Raw genomic sequence first — 22,332 nt, forward strand, 5'->3', positions numbered from 1 at the left:
TTTAAAAACAAACTGGGGACACAACAAAAGAAAAAAGAAAGAAAAACTAACCATTTGTATTATGGTATACACGATATTTGACAAGCATTTAAAATATAAAAAAAACATGTTTAAGTTGGGTTATTATGTAAAAATAAGTGTGTAAAATATGTTAAAAGAAAAAGTTCAAGTGTGTACAAAGAATACTACAAGATAATCTATTTCTTTTGTAAACTACAAAAAATGTTTGAATAAATGAATCGCTATTCACAGTAAACTCATTTGTATGTGAGAAGCTGTCAGAAAGGATGAATGGCGATAAACAAAGTATTTGCGCTTGTGGACTGTCTCTGCAGTGTATCAAACCAAAAAAAAAAATTAAATACAAAAAAAAAATAAAAGGGGCAGAGGGATATCTGCATCTCATCTCCAATGTAAAATCCATTGTCAGAATTTTAGATCTCTGTTTTAACTCATTTGTTGTTTTATCATTAATTGTGTTGTCTCACTATCAGTGTAGTTTATTTCCCCTTTTTCATTGCCTATCTGAGAAAAGATACAAATTATCTATAACATTTTAAACAGTTAGCATATTTTCATATTATGTCAATATTTGTGTACCATCCAAGTAAAGAAAGCAGATTATCAAAGATCTAAATGTATGACTCTCATTGCCTATCAACCTTTGGCTTTCACAGAGGAGCCATGTCTCCTTTAACTAAATCAAGCACACAAAAGACAACATTGGCACCATGCATAATTCAAATCAAATTGCAATTTCAAATAGTATCAGAAGCATTAAAGAAATTATCCAGCAGCTTGAAAGGAGAATTTGCACATACCATATTCTTCACTGTGTTTTCATGTGATGTAAAATGTGTGTTGAATACAAGGCCATTTTCTAGGTGTGTATATATCCTTCTTCCTTTAGTGTTCATTGTGTAAATTAGTGCACTGACAGATGTTGTGTTTCCTGGGTCTTTTGACATGAACAGTATGATGTGCAAGAGGGGGGGGGGGGCGCAGTGAGATGGAGATGGATGATCACAACGACTGCAGAAAGAGGGAACAGACTGCTCTCTAGTGTGCATATTCTCATACTGTGGTTGCATTCTACCTATTCTGCACCATATTCCGCAAACTGCAGCAGCAGGAGCAACGTCAATATAATGAATTTTGCAGCGGCTTTTCTGAAGTAAAGGAAGAAAAATTCAATGCATACATTTGCATAATTTTTTTGTGTTATTTTGCGATACACTAAGATAATGTTTACAACTTGTAAGTCAGCAGGAATAAAATGTTTTAAGAACCCACTGACAATCATTATACAATTAGTTCCAATAAGAGATCATTACATTTTTCAGCAACATTGCAAGTGCACTTGGTGTTCTGGTGAACAATATGCAACAAAGGGTCAGAGAACCAGGTAAGACTTAGGTAAAGATTGTTTCACTTTTAAATTGATGGAGTGGCACTGGGGTTGAGAATTTTATTTTATTTTACCTAGGCTCATTATCATTGGTGCTGAAAATACAGATTTTTAAGCTGAACATTATTTTCATTGGTAAAACATTTGTAGCAATTAGCAGGGGTTGGACAAACTAAATGTGTGGTTATGTTATTGTTATCACACAATTGGCAATTCCTTAAAGGCGCGTATAAAGTAGGCCATTGCTCTTACAATTACCTTATTTCCCTCCAAAAGTTCATGGAGTTTATCTCAGGTAATATCTATATCATATGTAGTTGTGTATGAGTTTCCGCTCACAATTAATTTCAGGGAGTTTGTCTTCAAACATGTCAGTTGCCAAAGAGCGCTGAATGCTGAGTTTACAATTTGAACTCAGTGGTCTTTGAGAGTAAAGGAGTGAAAGTCAAACCAATGTCTGAATTAAGTGGTCTATGGAGGATGAACAATAAAATAAAGGTGCAGTGTGAGTAATACTGTATACCCACAATGTACTATCATGTTTTTAAACAGGCTAATTAACAACTTAATTAAAGGTCTGCATGTACTGTATGTACTGCATGTAGGGCACAAGTAACACAATCACTACACTTTGTGGTTATTTGTTGGGGGACACATTTTGGGGAGTAATAATGGCTTAAAGTTACCATTTTGGGTTTATGATCCATTTCTTATACATGGTACCAAGGGCGCCCCACTTTAAGACTCAACATAACCTGCCATATCATGTGAATGCAAATCACTGCAGTCTGTATGGCATGACATGGCATTGCTACGGGACACAGATGTATTTTACTCGTTGTATCCTTTCTAGAATTCTGTCCCCCTTAAACATGAAACTGCAGGCAACATTTGCGGTTGTGAAGCTTAATTTGTATAAATATTAGATGATGCCTGGCATAGAAGCCAGCACTGGCACCACATTCATTTCACTCTTTTCTTGAACAAGCAACCAGGGTAAAAGGTGATGGAGGATGGCTTTGAATACATGAAAAGCTTTGGGTCCTGAGGGCTCACATTAACATACTTTAGACTTATCTCTATCCCCACTCACCTTTCCCTCTCCCTCTCCCTCTCCCTCTCCCTCACCCCCTCTTCCCCCCTCTCTCTCTCACTATATATCTCTCTCTCCCCCTCTCTCTCTCACTGTGTCGTTCCACGTGTCAGTAAAACAGTAAATGTAGACAAAAACAACAATTCATCTGACTGACAAGATATCAAATATCTGCTTGACCTAAGCCTGGGGTGATAATTCCCTGAGGGGAATATGTGCTATCAGACAGCATCCTTTATAAATGCCTTGATTGATGATGTTCAAAAAAAATGAATAGGATGAGTGGTAACCAAAATTATCATAGTGATACCAAATGTATTATCTCTCCCTCACATTTTCAATCTTAACTTGATGGATGAGGAATAACATGTTATATTCATATGTAAATTCATAATTGATGTGGAAGATGATCAGTGCTGGACATGGTGATTTGGTGACTGTCTTACACAAAATCAGGTCACTTTTCAGCCAGGAAGTAGAGTGAAATTCTGCTGCTTTTAAGAGTTGCTGGGCATCTGTTCTTTATCTTGCAGAGCCGCAGCTGTTTGCCAGCCAGATGTGAAACAGGGGGGTGTATGTACAAATGCAAATAGGTCTGAAACTACGGTCTTGTGTGTGCAAAAGTGAGCATGTCTTCTATGCGCCCAATGCAGCAAGGTGTGCGTGCATATGTGGTTATAATTAGGCACAACAGGCAAGAACATTATTGTGTTCTACATCGTCTGACCATATTGTTCTCAGTACAATGCTGAAATGACAAATCACAAAAGAAAGATGGATATGAATGTAGATTTAATGACAGAAAGAATAAAGGTTCCGACAATGAAATGAGAAATTTCAGATGGGATGTGGTTTGCAAAAGGGAGGGCAATCTGAGGGGTGGGTCAGATATAAAGGTCAAACACAAACAAAAGGGGGACTCTGCGGGCTTAAACTGTACGCATAGCTAACTGAGCTCGTAATAAACACAATTGAGCCTCACTATCAATCAGCAAGCACTCACAACTAGCTTTGTTCAAGTCTTTGAGCTTTTTCCAAACAGAAACCCCATTGAGGAACCAGCAAAATAGGTTTTGTATATCATGAAAAGGACAGTGGGCTACAAACATGATGTATATGTGTTTATGCCAATGTGCCAGTGTCCACAGTTTCTTTGTGCAGTGGTGCATGTGTGTCGGGGACACAACTCTGCAATATCTGGGAAATAGCCTTCATCTTAACCTGTGGCCAAGGGGCTGGGGGTGGGAGTGGGAGACCTAGAGACGCAAACAAATCCTTAAAAAATATATTAACCTGGCTTCCTGTGAGGGGTATCGATTGGGCAACATTCTGCCATCTCATTGGGAATAGGACTGTGCTGCATAATAAATGCTGAACACCCCCTCATAACTGGATGGAGAGCTAAATCATGGGTGGCAGCGTGTACTGCAGTAAGCTGTAGGGAGCCAGTGATGACTAACGACAATGAGTGGGTGGCTTGCTACGGCTTCTTTTATAACGGGTGGGGTATCGAGATCGATACTCTAATCATCATCAACATTATCTTTGAATCCAAAACCTCTGACACACCATTTTCTCTCTTGTTGTTAATTCCCTTCTCTTCCTCCACACAAACACTGCTGCTGGCATCGTTATGGATGTGATATTACTGTGCTAAATTCAATGGTAGCCGTTTACAAAAATCCTGGTGTTAATATGAACTACATTTACAAGATGATGTTGATTAAGAGGGCAGCAAACATAATTTTCACTCATTGTACAGTAGCATGTGCTTTTAAATAGCATGTTTTAATGTTAAACGTAGGACATATGACAATCCCCCCTATGACAAGTGAATAAACCTTCAAAATGATAACTTAACTTGTTACTAACAGACAGAGGTCCAATAAGGCATTATACTTAACATCATTATTCAGGCTACATCTCTGGGCAGCCTATAGCTCTCTGTGCCCAATGCTTCATTTGCATGCACCACACTCAATCAACACTGCATTAATAACAACGGCTGAGGAATCATTATTCTTAGCTACTTCACATGGTACTGTAGGTAGAGCAGTGGTGACTGCTGAAGAAGGTGGAACTGGTTAGAGAATGGGGGCAAGGATGGCAGCTCGGCATCCATTACAGTGAGTAAGAGGGTGGGAGAGGAAGGTAAGACTGCTGCTCATTATCCTCATTATTATTATTAATATCATTATCATTCAAGTGTATTCTGTAGTGAGCTTTTCCTGCAAATGCTGTGTCAGGTTAGCCTACGGCAATGGTTGGTATTGCATTTAACATAAGCATCAGGGCCATTCAGAGAGATAATACAGGGCAACAGCTGGGCTTGGATCTGGGGCTAGATGTAAGCGGTATAAGAGCAGATGTGGGTGAGCGCCTAAAATTCTGAGTATTACTTTGGCTGAACTCTTAACACTTTATCTAGGACTGGATTTAGGATATCCTCTTAATTCATTGTTGTGCTTACCTTTACACATAAGCCTGGTTGCAGCTGATAAGATTTGAAAAAGATAAAAATAAACTCTTGTAGGCCATGCATGTTTCAATATAGTTTTTTTCAATCCAGTTCCATTCCTCATGTGCTAATATTCCTACGAATGATCATATTAAATCTGATGCCTGAAGTCATGTGTCCAACACTATACTCCAGCACCCACATGAGGAAATATAGATCAATAAAATTCATGTTCGAGATTTCTGCAACTGAAATGTGTACTGTAAATACACAGCCCACTATTATGTGCAAAAGCAATAATCACTTCCATAGTGAAACACAATTTAGTGTAAGTCCTTGAGGAATAAGGTCAACCATTTTCTATATGACAACTTTATCTTCTTTAACAAATGCAAAATGGCATTTTCTAGCAATTGCAAAGGATTTAATTAAGATTAATTTTTGAAAGAGGAATGGAAAATGATGGTGTTCGCATCAGAAGGAAACTGTAAATTAGTGTGTCCAGAGAGCAAAGTTCTCATATAATTGCATTAAACCACATACATCTTGATGTTGAATAACTTTGAGTTTACAGAGCTGGTGGATGAAATTTAAGAAAGAGAAAGTGTTTAATGTGATTCAAAGCCCAAAATGCTGCATGCTGCTCTTATCTACACCAATAGTCTGTATATTATGCAGATCAATATTGAATACAATTAGAACTCTACTTCTTGCCCAGGTGGCTGTATGTGGCTGTAAAAAAAATAAGTAAGACAATAAAGTCTAACAATACCGATAAACAAACAAAACGCTTGATTTTTATGAATAACATTATACACTCCAACACCTATAATAACAGCCTCACAGGGAAACTCAATCAGTCATCAGCCACATTGCAATTCAGGGGACATCTTGGTCTTTTCAACAACTATAAATTAAATTGCCAGAATTAACATTTAGATTCACTGTTAGATGTGGGCACCGGCAGCTCATCACCAACAAACAAACATACAAACAAAATGACTATGAATAAAAAATACTGAGACAAATATAACAGCCTTGTCTCCGTGTGTATTAATTTGCCCAGCAGACAGACTCAGAACAACGTATTCACCATTTACTCTAAATGAGTCACCACGACTGCATCATGTTTCATTATTCATGTCAGTTCCCCCTCAAATAAAGCCGAATCCCAAACAACTCTTTAAAACGACGTTTCAAATGTGCGGTGAGGTAAGACAGGAGGAGCTTCTTTTTGAATAAAAAGTTAACACGAGTTAAGGGGAGTAAAAATAGACAGCATTTATCATTTCCCATTTATCTGATCAGTGTCAGGATGAATAAATGCTATTCTATCCGCTCGCCTTGCTCCCTCTCTCTTCCCTATCTGTGAGGGGCAGATTGGCATCTCTCCAGTAGCCAATGAGATTGGCTGCATGAGTGGAATTGCCCCATTCTCCGAGTGTCAGCCGAGCAAAGGGAATGTGTTCACTGTTTACAAAGCCATTGTACTAAAAGGCATCTGTGGAGCAGCAAGTACTTAAGATGCAATGTTGGTGGACATTCTCAATGTGACAGTCCAATGTACACAAGCTAAACCAGCCCTGAGGCTTCAAAACAATTACAAAATATGGACTTACCTGTTGTATTCAATGCAGGGCAGAAGACCAATGGATCCACAAAGAATGCCAACAAAAGGAGATGGAGAGAAAAGGAAAAGGCTCATTAAAATATATACTTTTATGCCTTTAATGTTATTCTAACTTTAGAAAAGGCCTGTTAAAACATCCTCATGATTAGCATTCACTCAATATTCACTTCAGAGATCACGTATTGTTTGTTGGTGACGCAAAGACAGTTCTAGATTGCAACAGATTGGTGCGAGATTAGGATGCCTTTGGTGGAGTGCAATGGGCCTGTTTGCATTGCATAGACCAGAGAGCCCGCAGTAACATAGTTAAACTAGACGGTGCGTTTAATGTCTAAGTTGCGACAGCCATTGAAGTCAACAGTGAAAAGAGGAAGGGCAGAAAGACGACTGCTTTATTGGGAGACTGTGCTGACAAAGAGCTGTGACGGCCAACGGTGACGCTGACGTCCAATTCTGCCGACCATGCAGCCCAACACTCCAGGTCTATATAAGTTTATGACACCACTTCCCTGCTGTTGTGCCCTCTTAACAGTGATGTCAAGGCCTTGATCACATGAAGGCAGTTACTGCTCCACACAAATTTGAAAAGAGAAATGCCATTGGTTAAGTAGTTAAGTTTGATTAAATACAAAAAAAAAGTACATTAAACTGATAATATATCGGTACTTTTACTGAGTTTAATATTGAATGCAGAACTTCCATTAGTACATGAATGTATTAATCCTTCCGTCACCACTGCACTGGGATAACAGCACCTGGTTCAAACTGAAAAGGATTCAGGCTAAAAACGACTGCTAACACAACTTCTATATCTTCTATATAAATAAGAATAAATTAAGAATGTAAAATATTCATTTTATTCCCCAAAATAAATAACAATAATAATTGGGAAAAAATTTGGTTAATATGATGTAAATCAACTTCCTTAAATGTCTCCAATATGCTGCTGTTGCAGTAGAGTTGATGACAAATATGGATGTTATTTAATGCGTCAATATTAATCTGAAGTGGACAAAAGGACTATAGAGCTTCTCTTCATTTGCCATTTGTCAAAGAAGCCGATATAATAAGCATTTATCTAGGTTTAAAAAAGGGGTCGGTAAAAATCCTCAGGGAATCAATATGACATGTTTGCCACTCAGTGCAGTTAAAGACTGAATAAAGGGAAAAGTAAATGTATGGATAATGTCAACCTAAGGCTGCAATTCAGTCAAAATGCCATTTTTGTTGGATGTTTTTGGTAGGAAAGCAGTTGTTCTTCACGGAAAAGGATAGGAAATTACACTCAACAAAAATATAAACGCAACACTTTTGTTTTTGCTCCCATTTTTCATGAGATGGACTTAAAGATCTAAAATTCATTCCAGATACACAATTGTACCATTTCTCTCAAACATTGTTCACAAATCTGTCTAAATGTGTGATAGTGAGCACTTCTGCTTTGCTGAGATAATCCATCCCACCTCACAGGTGTGCCACATCAAGATGCTGATCTGACATCATGATTAGTGCAAAGGTGTGCCTTAGACTGTCCACAATAAAAGGCCACCCTGAAATGTGCAGTTTTGTCTCACAGCAAAATGCCACAGATGCCACAAGCATTGAGGGAGCGTGCAATTGGCATGCTGACAGCAGGAATGTCAACCAGATCTGTTGCTCGTGCATTTAATGTTCATTTATCCACCATAAGCCGTCTCCAGCAACTTTGCACAGCCATTGAAGAGGAGTGGACCAACATTCCACAGGCCACAATTGACAATCTGATAAACTCTATGCGAAGAAGATGTGTTGCACTGCATGAGGCAAATGGTGGTCACACCAGATACTGACTGGTTCTGAGTCCCCAGACCCCCAATAAAGCAAAAAAATGCACATTTCAGAGTGGCCTTTTATTGTGGACAGTCTAAGGCACACCTGTGCACTAATCATGATGTCAGATCAGCATCTTGATGTGGCACACCTGTGAGGTGGGATGGATTATCTCAGCAAAGCAGAAGTGCTCACTATCACACATTTAGACAGATTTGTGAACAATGTTTGAGAGAAATGGTACAATTGTGTATCTGGAATGAATTTTAGATCTTTAAGTCCATCTCATGAAAAATGGGAGCAAAAACAAAAGTGTTGCATTTATATTTTTGTTGAGTGTATATCAATGACTTTGAAAAAATTAAAGGTGTGATGTCGTTTGCATTCACAGTTTTCCCATCAACTTTGCAAACTTAAATGTTGCCTGATAGAGCCCAAATCGGCAGCTGAACTGTGGGGGTGAAGAGAAATGGAGGAGATATGTGCTAAAATGCATATCAACAAAAACAGTACATGTACAGTATATCAACAAAAGGAAATCTCCCCTCACGGGATTTGACCTTTGAAGAAAGAGTACGAAGAAAGGCAACCAGAAAAAACAAGTATCTTGGCCAAAAGAAAATGAAAAGGGATACAGGTCAAACTTACAACAGCTTAGAGCATTACAGTACATTAAAACAATAAGGACACGCATGCAGGTCCGTTTTTTTTTCTGACAGTAACTCTGCGTTAAAAGTATGGAGTAGAATCTGGAGTGCTCGGTGAACCAGTAACAGTGTTGTTCTTTGTGTTGAAAGGAAAGGTAATGGTCAGAAAAGCTATGTAACAACACGATAAATAGATTTATTGAATCTTGGAAGAAAAGACTATAATGTGATATTGACAATTTAGGGTAGGTAAACCAAAGTGCCATTGACTATTCGGTATAAATCCAGATAATATGTCTGCATTACATCCAGTACTTTATAATTTGACTAATGCCTGTTGTTTATACGTGTAAAACATTGTATTTAAATAGGTTAAACGTTGCACTAGATTAGCTAGGTTGGACTTTAAAACCTATTCTCTGGGAGTGTGACAAATAAAGGGGTTTAGGATGTCTTTACACAGATCTGTCTCATGTGTTTTTCACAATACGGACCACCATAATCCATTAAGTGTCAACTTCAGCTGCATTAATTCAATCATTCGTATAATCAAAATGGTTGCTCTGAGCCCCTGCCGCGGGGCTTAGTGATGCTGTGCCGAGAATGAAAAGGCACATTAAAATGGGCTGGAGCATGCAATCCCCAAAAAGGCATTTGCTGCGCTCTGCATGCACCAAGGACATGTAACAGTAAGGTCAGGATCAAACATCGGCAGAATACTGAATAAGTCAGCCTCTTGGGCTGGGATTCCTGGATCCAGCTCATCCTCCTCCTGTCCAATGATAAAACGTCTGATCGCTCTAGATACGCTGTCCCTGAAGGCTTGCTGGAAACTTCCAACATGCTGCACAAAAGGCTGACGTACAAGCAATGCAAATTGGCCGTGTGTCCATACAAAGGTAAAACATGGAACCACCGGTAGAAACAAAATAAACAATACAGGTGTGTTAGTAAAATAATTCTCAACATATTTTAACACACACATTTTTGGGTGAATTTAGTCAGTGTACTCAAATTTAAATGTATAACTATGGTAATTTTTGGTCAACCTATAGACACAAATGAGTAACAGAAAAGACAACTCTAAACATTTAACATGCTTTAAAGTGTAAAGTATGTACTGCTTTGCCTTCATTCTGAGAAACCTTTACACGCAGGGACCCTGTAAGCATCCTTCTAACGTTGCTAGGCAACCATGAAGTCGGCTGCTCTCCATTGTTATTACGTTAGTTAATATTATTCTACGTGAAAGGGGAAAAACAGCATTGCAGTCACAACACTGCTTTGTCATGTACTGTGATTTTCCTATATACTGAAACAGTGGGCAGAAACAGCTAATTCCAAATGTTTTTCACTGTACCCTTTACAGAATGGTGGGTTCACTGCCAAAAAGGTATTGCCTGCTTTGCATGCTGACTGCAAAGTATCTAAATTCAGTCAGTCCATAAATGCTCATGCTAAACACTAAATCAATGGAGTTTGTCCACAAGTTGTTGTTCATTGCTTATTAAAATTTTTACATGTGACCACAAATCTAACCATAAAACTATTAAAAATCACAAAAGTAAATTGGATAAAATAGCACAAAAGATTTAAATTAAAACTTAAATTAAACTGATTTCTACTGAGCCAGTCAAGTCGGAGCAGTGAATACAAATCACACTTTTTCTTTTTTAAGGGGGGGGGATTCAAATGCATACACCCTTCAGGCATGTGTTGTTGCCTCCTTCATTGAAAGCATTTGGGACAACAGTGAGTGGGAGTGGGAATGAGAGTTGTTGTTTTAAAGCTGGCACTAATGAAACCCATGGGTCTGCGACGACAACGGGAGGATGTGTAATGAGAAAATGTGTGGTCCAGCTTGTGCTTAGTGTTTGGCTCTGCATGTGTCCATGCTGTGTCCATAACATTAGTTTTGTTTTCAAAACTGCCATATTGTCATATATCTGCACAACTATGAATATATTTTGATTATTTATTATTTTGCCAAGGACCTTCAAACGCATACCATTAGTTATGTACCGACAGCTCTCCATTTGTCACTAGGCCAAATGGGACTACCTAAAACAGAAGTTACAAAGGGAATCATGCACACAAAATTGAATAAAAATTAAGCTTTTTTCTTCTTTTTTGGTGGAGTCCTACTTACCACTAGAAGTGCAAATCAAGATCAGTCATCAGAAAAGATCAAACTTATTTGTTAATCCTGCAGATGAAATGAAGTAAACATGTCCTACCTAATGTATACATCTATTTTAGTAGCTCAGCTATTTATAAAAACAAAATAAATCCAACTAACTTAAAGCGAACAAGGTGCACTGTTTCAGATACTCGCAATGGTGAATGAATATGTGTAATATAATTGTTCAACCTTTGGGTCAATGTCCAGTTTGGTATTAAACAATAATCTTCCATTCTTAAATTCTTCTGAGCCAACCAGTACCATGAATTACTCAATTCAATTTAACCAACTGAACATTAATATTAATACTCCATTATAAATTATTCCGAATCTCATAATGAATATACAATTCAGAACACCCTTTTCAACAGCAACTCCAAGCCTCTTTCTTGCAAGGACACTCTCTTAGCTCCAGTACATTCATATGTAGGAGCTGGCATGTTTCACATTCTATTCTGATTTGACTAATACCTAGCCTGGATACTTTACAAATCCATATCTAGTTGCTGTCAAAGGTTGACTTGCAGACAGAGATGCGCTCAAATGTGTCTTGTGCTCTGTCAATTTCTTTGTTGTTCTCAATATACTTCCATAGTTCCAGCTCTTTCAGTTATTTAAAGCAGGCTTCCTCTATCTCTTCCCCTCTCTGAAGAGTTACAACCTCTTTGTTTTATATATATTTTTTGGCCTTTTTTTTATTGATAGAGACAGAGGTGAAATGGGGCAGAGAGGGGAGTGACATGCAGAGAACGACCCCGAGTTACAACCTCTTTAAACACTACAACCCCTGGTCAATAGATAGTGTAATAAAATGACTGTATATGTAATTTATCAACTGAAAATAGTGGACTTAGATGTATGTTACTTCTAAAATAAATAGTTTGTATATATGTGTGTATATATAACAGGTCTCCAAAATATCGAACAAGACGGACTTATTACTTTCATCTGGTGACTTTCAAAATCTGCATATTTAGCAGAGTATTTTTTCAGATTTTTGCAGTAAAAGTGAAGTGTTTATAAGAGTGATTTTTTTCAAAACAAATAAGACCCTAAAGAACCAATACACCATGTAAGTTTACATTACAATCTACCATTTTAAAGTGAACTAGAGAAAGAACAGCACAAACTGACAAACTATTAAAAGTTGCTCTGCTGCCATATTTATTTCCCAATGATTTATTGTTCTCATTATCTATTTCGATGCATTCATACAGATACATCTTTATTGAAACTTTGCATTTTAATACGCTAAAAGTAAACACATGTACATAACAACTTATGCTGCAAAATAGTGAAACTGTGCAATTGTTAACCTGACACAAGATGAAGGGAACAATAGAGACAGAAAGCAAGTCAAAAGGTTTAGAGGACAGAGACTCAACAATGCCAAAATCCAACACAACCAGATGGTCCCCGGGAACAAGCATCGCCTGAAGCAAGCTACCTCCCCCCTCATAATTTACTGTACATTCAAGCATGGACCCACACAACCTCCTCATGTATCCTCACAAATCCATTTAAGAATGGCACTAAAAACAGCCACAGTTCGTTAAGTGCACCTGTATCTATGCTATTGAAGGGATTGTGTAGCAAATATAAATTCATCTGTTTATTAAGAGCGAGAGATGGTGTGAGATTCTTACTTTCTAGATGCATAAAGATACACGTCAAGTTGCCCTTTTAGGTTGAATCTTGTTTATATTATTTTGCTTTTTGAGGGGTATTTACAGTATGTATTGACTTTCAGTTCACTAACCGTTTTTTTTTCTCCTCACCTTTCTGAGTAAAGGTGATGATACTGAGGATGGAAAAGAAACATCTAAATAACCTGCAGAAATGGTATTTTACTTCCTTGGATGAAGGCCACCACAAAGTAATCAGTGAGCAACCTCTCTTCCCCTCTTTCACAAAGCCCACGCACCAACACATCCCACACTCGCACATATCCTGAGAGGAAGAGATGGGCTTGTTAATGGCCACACAGTGTGGGAGACTCATCAATCAATCATGAATTAATGGTTATGCCATCTCATTGAAACACATACACCCATGCAGTCACACGCACCACACACAGAATACTGACTCCCAGCCTGGTGGGCACACATGACTCAAAATCAAATCAGGAAAGCCATTTCATTAAACTGAAATGTAATTCAATTGCTGTAATTATTTACCAAATGACTGGTAAAGAAAAATTGCTTTCCGACACAGTTGCTATGCCACAAATCATGTGATTAATTAATGACCAATATGAACTGTATCTGGATATGAAACAACAACAATAGCATTCTGTAGTCAGAAAATTAGCTTACAGCTCTTTTTGGTATTGGGAATTCTAAGGAATACCATGGCTCTCCTTTTTTCTGTTAAACAAGAAAATAACTAAAAGCCCACGTGTAAAATGTATTTTACGGAAGAATGCCGGCATGCATGTTTTGCCCCATACCAGCCATAAGGGTCTCTGTATGGGGAGGTGAGGATAGGGATCGGATATGCTCTCCAATCATTGTTGTTTGAGATGCCACTGAGCCTCTTGATCCCTGGTTAATCTCTAGCTATCTGTCTGAGTTATCACCTCTTCTAATTTAGGTCACTCTGGCTGCTTTCAGTTTCCAGTTTGTCTACCATCCCCCACGGAGCACACACACACAAACACACACACACACACACACACACACACACACACACACATACATTGCAATCAATTAAGCATCCTATTAAATACATGATCAATCATTTGGGCAACTTTTTTGCCATCCTTAATTCCTTTGACGCAAATATGTATTTTTCTCCATTCTACGACATATATGGAAAACTATAAATAAGATGGATGCCTTGTGGAAGCATGTTACTTTTCACCAAACTGCAATCTGCATTCAATGGTTTAAAACAAGACAAATTCAGCAAACAAAAACAAATCATCATTTCAGTTTTTAAAGTGTACTGAATTTAAAGTTGTTCAGTTTAAGCACCTAGATGTTTTAATGGAAGCTGTGAGATTTGTGGTAACTGAATGTTTCGCCAAACATTTCTGGATAAGTCTCACTCTTCAGTGTGCTCAACTAATTTAACATGAGTGGTAAACATGTGTCTATTCACTTAAAATACATAGACATGTTTTCTTTATATCTGTCTTTAAATCGTCCAACACATGGGCATGTTGAGCCTAATTTTCCCATCTCCTAGCTCAATTTTACTCACCCTGCACCCCAAACTCCTCCCTAAAGACTTGGCTCTCTTGCTCCATATCATCTCCTTATGGCCAACACTTCTCAGCTCTGTGACTAACAGTCGGCTGCCCGGCCCTTGAGGAAGACTAATATCCTGTCCTCTTTTGCTATAATGAAAAAAACCTAGGCCAGGGAGAAAGCATGGACCTGTCGGGATAAAAGGACAAGCTGCTCATGGGTCTGGTCTGGATGTGGCACCAGCTCAATTTTTGCCATTTCATTTCAAACACACAGCTCATGTTGATAAGACTAGACGCAGTGTGAAATTATTTTATTCTACTTTTGGATGTTGGAGAGTGCATTGGATCAGTAACATGATGCCCTTTTGTAGAATATGGTATAACGCATGGTTTAATGTTGAGTATGATCATGATTAAATATACTGGATATTAAAGCTGGGGAACATGATTTATGATTGGTCAAAGCTAACATGAGCTGTACACTTTGACCAATCAGAGCGAGGCTCCGATTCTACTTTGGCACGACTTTGTTGGTGTAGAGCGTGTCAGGGAGAGACCATAGGGGAGGGACCAAAGAGAACAAGTGGAGTGGTTGAGGTATTTGAATTCGAATCTGTATCCCAACTGCCATTTTCTCCCCAAATCCTCCACCCCAGCTTTAAGTTGTTGTTGTTGTACAATGCAAAACATAACTAGTTCATTTCCAACATTGTTAATCATTATTTATAACTTGAGTAATAATTAATCATTTAAAAAAAGTGAACCAATGAATAGTTGTAATACTATATTAAGCATGTGTACAGTAAATGAAGAAAAAATACTTAAAGGTGCTCCAAGGTACTTTCAGTTTGTGTTAATACTTGCACCTCCTTCGGACAAAAGCGGTAGTGTTTGTACTATACCCAGCTATAGTTCCGAGGTGAGGGACCCATGACAAAGGCATTAAAAAGAAACTATATAAAAATAGCATTATTTGCATTGTCATTTATGACAATAAAGATTAGACTGTTTCAGAAATATTTAAACATTCCTTGTAGGAACTTTAACAAATTATAACAATTGTTATGTGTAATACAGTGATATACAATTTTTTTATTTGTAAAATGTGTTTTTTAAAACAAATGTAAATACATGTACTCTGGCCATGTTTATAAGCAGTTAACTGTGCACCAATATACGTTAAATATTTGTTTATTATATCGTACATTTTGAATGGAACTGTCCACAAACTGTAACGTGCCTGACTTGGGCAGAAAACCAGACAGTTTGACTAAATGCAGCCCTTCAATAAAGAGGGAATTATTGACCTACTGGGTCAACAGCAGAATTCCACCCCAGGCCTTGTTCCAAATGCTATCAACTGGGGTAAGTTCTCATGATCTTGACCTCTGAAAGAGTCACAGAGAATAGGGGAAAACAGCGTGTTCCGTGCTGCGTTCCAATTTATATTACATCACTTATGTAGTCGACATCCCAGTAGTGCTGCAACACAGGACCATTGTTTGAGGAAAACTAGCGGTTAAGGGGACAATTCATCATACACACTGTGGGGGCTCTTGACAGCATTCTCAACAGCTACTAGGGTCTGTGTAGTGTCCTTCTCAAATGGATACCAGACACCATCAACATACTTCCCGTTTTCAAATTACAATTGATAAGTCATGAGTTCATGTAATACCAGCTGTATCTATTCCTACCATTCCTAAGGAAAAGCAATGCAATCACTTGTTTTGCCATGTTGGCAATCTTATGTATTGCCTTTCACCGAATGCTCATTTCTCATCATGTCTGGGAAAAGCATAACATTGTGGAGGCTGGTTCTTGCATCATATATGCATGTTCACTTGCTATGTTTACAAGATTTGCAAAGCAGTCTTCAATGAGGACAATGGAACACTCCTACACTTTGGCCACATACTTTCAATTACTGATATTTTTCTCATAAGAACCTTGTGTGATTATAAAAAAAAAAGGTCTTGGTTGATCCTCAAGTCACACAAACCAAGTGAAATAGGAGAGCCTGCATTCCCAGAGAGGGAAATGGCAGTGTCTTGAAACTTTGTTTGGGATAGGCTCTGAATCTCAACACCAATTAATGAGCTTGTGACATGTCACCAAAACATGCAAAACATATGCACACAAATGTTCATCGCTCTCCAGCTCAGTGTAGTTGGCAATTGGCAAACACTGACCAAAACAATTTATGTTATGTGAACCGCTATCAAACTTTTATAGGCAACATTTCTGCAAGAGGTAACAGTTTCTGACAGTCCCACCCACACATTGGTCCTTGAGGACCCATGGAAAAGGGCAAAAGTGAAGCTAAAGGGACTGTTTCTTGCTGCAAATGTCTAACATTGGGAGTCACTTTCAGCAGTTAGTGTGGAAAGCAGGTTCGGATGGGTGTACAAATGCAAAAAGTGCAAGATAAATATGAATAATAATGAAATAAAGAGATTAATTGCATATCCTCATCCCTCACATCCATTGCAACAACTTTTGTCTTCAGTGCAGGGTCTTGTTATCCACTTGAGCTTATTGAGTTTATTCAATAAGCCTATACACAAATGCATCGTTCATAGATAGCTGATGGAGCTGCTTGAGATGGAACATTATGTGAGAGAGGAGGATGATATTCATTACTAACGACTTGCTTGGTAGTCTCAACCTATATCAGCACTGGGAAAGCACCACAGACAGCTCTATGACGAGTGTAGGGCCAAAACGTCAAGTGAAAGTAGTGATGCTCTAGCTATGTTTTGTAGGGTTTTCTACTAAATTAGTTACTAAACAGGTATACCTTTAACCTTTTATCGAGGAAAAATAATGTTTTGCTTGTCTTAATGCTTTTCTGCACGTGTGCAATAATGCTTATAGTCATCTTGCTTGGCAATGTTTTCTTGCTTCATTTTGATTGCATCTGCTAAATAGCGAATATTGTGGTATTGTAACGTTTGTGTGCCTGTTCCAGACACTCTGAATGGCTGCACTGTCTGTCAAATGTCCTTTGTTTCTGTTTCTACGGTGTCTTGCTGTCTTATGTTAATTGTCTTTTGACCATCATTCCATAGTTTTTTTTAAAATATCTAGCCAAAGGACTGTGGTGAAAAAAAAATAGCTAGCTGGCTAACACTGGCACATTTTCACATTTGTTTTGTCACAATGAATAAATAAATGCAATGAAAACGTATTTTCTTTTGCCTGGCCTCTTATCCAGGAAGTATCTACAATAATGTGTATTGGTGATCCATGTTAGATCGGCCAAAACTAATGACTTTAACTGTTGATCAGTATCAGCCTGAACATGCTTGATTCCTAGCCAATACACAAGTACTAGAAGACACTGCTACATCATTACATTTCAAATATTTAAATTTATCAGAAAAGGTAGACTTTTTGCATGACTAATATTTTAATTTGTAAATGTTTGCAAATTACATTGGGAATAACTGAAATGTTGCCCTTCTAGTCAACGACATCCAGTTGTTTACATTTAAAACAATGCTCCTAGTGAAGAGGGGTAAGAACAGCTTGCCTATGAATGATTGATGGAACGGACAGTGGAGCCTCTAACCTAATCCCCATAGATTCATGGCTATTTATCTGATAACATGACCTGTAATGGTACAACAAGTTATGTGTGTCTAGACTTGGTTCAAGGAGTACACGTAGATCAATTTGGAGCCGCCTTTGAGAACTATACAGTTGGACAAAGCTCACTAGCAGCATTTACTTGCAACAATACAATTCACTCAATAATGGCTATTGTTGCATTGGATCAGCATTACAAAGTGAATGAAAAAAGCCTGTAACCTTAGCTAGCAACACATCAAGACAAAAACACTATGTTTAAAAAAAAAAAAAAAGTGTAGAGCAATTGAGAGTGTGAGATGCAAAACAATGCAAAGACAAAAAATGAAGAAAATAAGAAAAATAAATCTGACAGAAACAAATGATAATTGTTGTATCAACATCCTTTGAGGATCACAGTGCAGGCAAACAAGGATCCTAACACAGATGGAGGCCCATCTGAGCAAACCCTCAAACCAAAAAGGGCCATCAATCAAAGTCAGTGCCTTTTTATGGTGATAGGTTGTGATGTTAGTGTGTGCATCGCTCTGTCTGTCATCAATAAAACACCCTCACAGAGTCACAAAGCCACACTTACAAATAGCTGTTCAGACCACAGGAGAGTGGAAGATCAAGCTGCCTAATCCTCACTGTCCTTAAGAACATTCCAACATGTCTCATCCATTGCATTATGGCTTTTATATATTGAAAAGACACAGCCATAACGCACCCACCAGCTTTTTGCAATCTAGTATGTCAGCATCTGTAGGGGATTGTAGATAGTTGTTCAAGTTTTGTGCCTATAGCTGCCTGGGGAATTGGGGGTTTGGCAGTGCTCTCCAGTTGACTAATTAAAGTAGAAACAAGTGCATACATAAATACAGATGGGGACAGCAATTCATGGGCAGGTTTGGCTCTACGTATAGTGGAGTCAGACCAGTCAGACATATTCGGTCACACACGGAGTGAACATGAGAGACTGAAATTGTGTGTGTGTGTGTGTGTGTGTGTGTGTGTGTGTGTGTGTGTGTGTGTGTGTATGTTTATTTGTGTGTGTATGTGTTTGTGGGATAAATGGACCAAAGAGAGGGAGAGAAAAAATGAAATGAAAGACAGACACAGAGGGAAAGGATGAAAAACAAGCATCCCAAGACGCGTAGTGATGATTTGCAGAGCCATATTTAGCCCACGCTGTATGGTTTCTCAATTAGAAGGCAAAACACTGCAGTACCCTAAAAGGAGGTTTTGTGAGGTTGTGCTCCGCACATACGGCCGGAATTCTGCAGTACGCAATATATTTCACTGACTTGGAATAAAATCTGCCTCCACAGATCTGAACAAAATGATGATCAACATTAGCACCATTTGAGGTTCAACACAACACATTAAATAAATAGTTACACATAAAAGTGGACAATGAGAAGATTGATACCACTCTCTCATGTCACTATGGTAAATCTGAGGCTACAGCCAGCATATGATTAGCTTAGCTTAGCATAAAGATAGGGTACAGGGGGAAACAGCTTATCTTGCTTTGTGTATAGGTAACAAAAGACACTCACCAACACTTATATTCCTCTCTAATTAACACATGTTTTTTGGTTCAGTCATACAACAACTAAAATGTAAAACCAAGTCGGGTTCTCAAGGGAGAGAGACTTCCTGGGGTTTCCATTCCTGGGGTTTCCACTGACCAACCCACAGTGATGATGACAACAATAATTTTTAACGGTTGTTTCACACAGAAACCTTGCATCATCAGTGGTGAAATGTGTGAAAGCCTTGTTTCGCCATAAATGTTGGCATTTATAGAAAGATTAGATGCGTTTTATTAGATGTCCGTATTCCTAACCCTACCTTTCATCCATGTATAGAGCTCACACACACACACACACACACCATTTTCCTATACTCTGGGAATCAGCAATGTGTTAGAGTTGCTGGTCGGTAGATTTCGTAACCCTTTGACATGTGGAATTACAGTAGCCCATTGTGCGGATACAATTTGGGTTGAAGCCTATTCTTCCAATATTAACGACAAATCTCATCTCAGAGTGAGTGTGACCTGGGGACTGTTAACATCAAAGTGTCCGTATCTTTGCAGACCAATCTCAACGAGCAACAAGATATGGGACAAGCTAATACCTGACGCCTGTGTTATAATGAGCTCGTTAAACTATATGGGGCCTTTTGTCCAACAAGAGCCACTAACCAGCCTCTTCAACGTGTACAAGTCCATAAACTTTTATTGGTTCCCACCCATTGAATCTCCGGCCATTAATTGTGAGGGTGGGTGGCATGTTCCATTACTAAGTGCAACCTCACCTTGTTCAAAAGTAAATAGACCACGAATATAAAACCCTGTCCGAGGACCCACAGGTTCTCAAGTTAAGTGAGAGCATAATTTAGAAGAGATGATATTGAATTGCACATAGTTATAATTTAAAAATCCCATACCAGTTCATTTCATCATATCTTGCACAAGCACATTTTACTACATCCCGTTTAACTCTTATTATTATTAAATATATCATGGATGTTGGCTTTGCTTTAGCTTACTCATAGCCTTTGATACATCTAGTACACTATCAATTGATTTTTAACTCATGTAAACACAAATGAATGTATTGTTACAATAATGTGAAAAGACTGTATTGTATGGATAGAACAAAGAGGGGGAAACAATCAATGTGACGCTATAGGGTCCACTGCACATCATGTTGATCACTCTTTGATCAATGGTCATGAACACCTTTAACATGTTGCAAGATGATTAATTATTTTGGTTCTTAAAGACATATGCATTAATTTACAGCATAAGCACAACCGCTCAGCCATCAATCGCTACAGAGTATCTGACTCAAAAACAATTTCTTACAGGTCAAAATGACCTACCAGTGTGTTTTCACATAAAAAAAAAACATGTTTTATTTATTTATTTCAATACAAATTTTACACAGACAGGGTACAAAGATGGTCTTAAGGTCAACATTGTACATGATCATCACACAATATACATTTTTCCTACTGACAGAGTGTGTTGTAATTCATGCATGGAGGGGTTGAGACTTTGCAACAAGCTTAGTTTACGAACTGGAGGTGCAGTTCGAAATGCGTGTGCATTTTACTATGTAGAGAGGTTCTCTTGACAAAGATCCAGATCCATAATTTGAAAATTTTTGTATAATGAAACATTTAAAACATGAAGAGGATTGTGTGGCCTTGGTATGCACTAAACAAAAGTCATGTGTGCCTTGTTATATTAGTATTTTACTTTGAATTTTTTCATTAGAATATTTTTTTCAAGTTCCATATCTCTGTCCCTCTTTAGCAGCCTGTCACGACTCACTTGCATCCACTGACTTGAATACAGACTCATACTTGTTTACATGCCAGCCCTGAAGCATGGGAATGACGTGTGTATGTGGAGAGAATGGATAATTTGCTTCTGTCTCTAATAAGGTTTTATGGCCTAGAGCATTTGTGGCTGACCAAAGATAGACAGTTCACTGGCTCCTCTTCAACATGCTCCCAGCACACGTCTCCAAACACAACTGATACTGTAGCCTCTAAACTTTTAACGTATCATGTAAACAAACACTATGTCTGCCAGGCTACATGGTAGGCCATCAAATCAAATCAAAGTGTCAGCTATAAGTTATGACAAGCTGTTATACAAATAAGTCTGGTACATTGTTATACAGTCACTGGTATCTAACTGGAGTCTGTGGAGCCAGAGCGATGTCATTTGAGAAAAAAAAAATAATAATAAGGGCAAGGTGAAAAAAAATCAATTTAAAAAATAATTATAAATATACTAATAATACATATTTGTGTTGTGTTTTTTGTTGTGTGTATACCACATAAGTTATATTATCTTGTGGAAAATGCAGAGAACAGTAGACCTTTGTCGACTGTAAATCACCACAGAATTGCACCCACTGCTCTCTCCCAGCCACTTAAACAATACCAGTAACACGCAAAAGAATTAAGGGTGCCATTCTGAGCAATTATGTTATTTAGTGGTCACATTGTCAGAATGATTTGGCCAGAGAAAAATGATTCAATTAATACATCATGGCCCATTAGCCAGTTTCTCCTTTGGCTAGTCCTGAAGGTCCCAAATGTCCAGTAAAGTGGAGTGTAATGACATTTGAATTTTAGAGTTATTGGATGACGAGAGCGATAGAAGGCGAAAGAGACGGAAAGACAGACAAAGATAGAAAGAGAGGACAAAAGCGAGGGACAAATTGTTTTCCTAATTATGTTCTATCCCTTCCCTGTTCCCTAGCCGCTCGGCCTGTGATTTGATTCTCTGCGAGTATTTGTCCATAGCAGGGAG

The 22,332-nt window shown here is 38.2% G+C and overlaps 1 protein-coding gene across 1 annotated transcript in view; it reads right to left on the minus strand.

The window, feature by feature from the left end:
• The window catches only part of ctnna2 (catenin (cadherin-associated protein), alpha 2), a gene marked incomplete at both ends in the record, with an annotated part of 341,788 nt that overhangs the window by 135,640 nt on the left and 183,816 nt on the right, over positions 1-22,332 (minus strand). The gene's annotated exons all lie outside the window — the stretch shown is intronic.

This window comes from Ammodytes marinus (assembly GCF_949987685.1).
Source record: "Ammodytes marinus genome assembly, chromosome: 6".
Lineage (NCBI taxonomy): Eukaryota > Metazoa > Chordata > Actinopteri > Uranoscopiformes > Ammodytidae > Ammodytes > Ammodytes marinus.